We start from the raw sequence: 2531 nt of genomic DNA, 5'->3' as shown, positions 1-2531 counted from the left end.
CGTCTCCTGGCTGCCTTGTCACTCTTGGTGAGGCAGAGCTGACCAGCCGTACACAATGTCTTTGTTTCTTTGTCCCCCAGAACTTTTTTTTTTTTTTTAAATTCTGTCATCAGCAGTTTTATTTAGTTTAGCATATGCTAGAATATAATACATAACCTCATGCCATTTCTTATCATAGGTAGTCTTTTACATAATTAATTTGTGCCTAACATTTTATATAACAAAAGAAAAAATGAATCTGTAAATTATCAGAAAAGAGCATAGGTATAGGAAAATAATACTTTTTTATATAAATTATAAAGGACAGTTACAATGGAAATCCACTAATTTCCTCTCTCAGTTTTATCAAATAAAGTCAACACACATTATTCTGTGAGCTTCTAGGAATGTACAAACACTGTGGCCCTTTCGAAAGAGAGTAGTCAAAGAGGGAACGTTATCTTGATATACTCTGTTCTCAGTTCTTAACTGGAGTTGAGCTTCCTTTCATAGTCTTCTTTAGGTGGTGATAATTTGGCAAGATTTTCATCAAGAAATCCAGTTGTAGAGTCTGGGGCTGTGGTCAGTTTGCACCCGACGAAGGCAGTCTGCACCATAGATCACTGTATTCTCAGGGATGACTTCAAAAGTATTTAGGTTGCAACAAGCCCCAATGATGCAACCACTTGTCAATATTACATTTCTGCCTACATATGCTTTTGATTCAATGACATTGTTATCCCCCATTTTCATGGCTTGGGAATAACAGCCAACTTCAAACACATTGTTGGTGCCAATGATCATAGGTTTGGGTTCTGGATCTTCAGTGTCAGGAGTTATATTATCTGGATGAGCATTTATGATGAGAGCCTGTTCTTCTATCAGGTTACCTTCACCAATCACTATTGGCTCAGCTTCAGCAATAATTCGTGCTTTGGGGTGAATCACCGTCCTTGGTCCTCTTTTGAGTCTTCTCCGCCATTGTACGGGCCTGATCTACCCAGAACTTTTTTTTTAAGGTGAGGTTTCCCTAAGTTGCCCAGGCAGGCCTTGAACCCAGGATTCTACTGCTGGGATTAAAGTGGTGTGCCACACGCCCCAGCTTCCTCAGAGCTCTTAGTTAAATAGCCACTAACTAATGAGCCAGCCTTTTATGAGCCCAGATTTATTGCTCTTGATTTATGAATTAAAAATTTGCCCAGGGGCTAGGGTTATAACTTGGCAGTAGAACGCTTGCCTAGCATAAGTGAGGCGATGGGTTCTATCCTAGTAAATATTAACAAAAACAATTATGATCACTATCACCATACTCTAGCAAAAAATATTAGACTTATGGGAATATTATCTATAAGCAGAATGATCATTACAAAGACAGATTTTAAACTGGGTTGAACAATTCAATAAAAACAGCAAAAGTGGGCAGCCTCAACTCATGTTCTGTTTGCCTTTTGTCCAGGGCCTGCCCTTCAAGGTGGCTGCCAGTGAAGGGTGCCTTGCATATCTGTCCCCATGGAGTGGATGGAGTGGGGTAACAGGAGTCAACTCTTATTTAGTGCTTCCCGAGTGAAGGCCCTGTTCTAAGCACTTTTACATTTTTTATTTGATTCCCACAACAACACAATGAAGCAGACACTATTATTCCCCTTGTTTTTTAGAGAAGGACACAAAGGCATGGAAAGGTTAAGAAAGTTACCTACGATCACACGGGCAACATTTGAACCCAACTAGCCTGGCTCCAGAATACATGACAAGCAGACTCTAGGATGGCCACCTGTAATCTCCACCTCCTGGATTCACATCTTTTGTGTAATCCCCTCCCCTTTTGTGCAGAAGGTGCAATATGACTGGCTTCTAGCCAGTAGAATGGGAGCCAGGTGACAGGATACCACTTCCCTATTTAGGTTTCATGTGATTGTGATATATATCTTGCTGGCTTACTCTATTGCCTTCTCCGGTGGCACACTCCAGCAAAGCAAGCTGCTGGGTAGGGAGGCCCACGTGGCAAAACCTAAAGATACTCTAGCCACCAGCCAGCAAAATACTGAGGCCCTCAATCCAGCAAACCTCAAGGAACTGAATTCTACCAATAACCACAGGAACTTGGAAGTAGATATTTTTCTAGTTTAGTGTTTGAATGAGACCCTAACCCTGGCCTACACCTTGATTATAACTTTGTGAGAGACCCCAACCCAAGAAGCCAGCTAAGTGTCTCTGGATTTCTGACCCACAGACTCTCTGAAGTAGTAAATGTGTGTTGTTTTAGGCTAAGATCAGGGCTAATTGTTATGCAACAATCAATAACTAATACAGCCCTGCTGGAACTGAGTTACAGCTTGACCACAACTTGCTGACCTTGCACTATCTCTGGATCTCAATCCTGGTCAATGAGACCAACTCATTCCATTTATTCACTCAACTACTGTCTATTAAGCAACTACAGTGCTAGGAACACAGTTCTAGGTATTATCTAAGTAAAAGAGAGAATGAGACAGAGTCCCTGCATGTAAATATGTCATGGCAGATTGCAGTAAGTGCCAGGAGGAAGCATAAAG

General features: G+C 41.3%; 1 pseudogene; it reads right to left on the bottom strand.

Moving 5' to 3' along the window:
• Positions 1 to 110: 110 nt before the first annotated feature.
• LOC143642200 (dynactin subunit 6 pseudogene) lies at positions 111 to 865 on the bottom strand (annotated as a pseudogene).
• Between the last annotated feature and the right edge of the window lie 1666 nt (positions 866 to 2531).

Source organism: Callospermophilus lateralis, chromosome 10 (genome assembly GCF_048772815.1).
Source record: "Callospermophilus lateralis isolate mCalLat2 chromosome 10, mCalLat2.hap1, whole genome shotgun sequence".
NCBI lineage: Eukaryota > Metazoa > Chordata > Mammalia > Rodentia > Sciuridae > Callospermophilus > Callospermophilus lateralis.
Note: the sequence above shows the minus strand (reverse complement) of the source record. Positions and strands in the feature narration are given on the sequence as shown.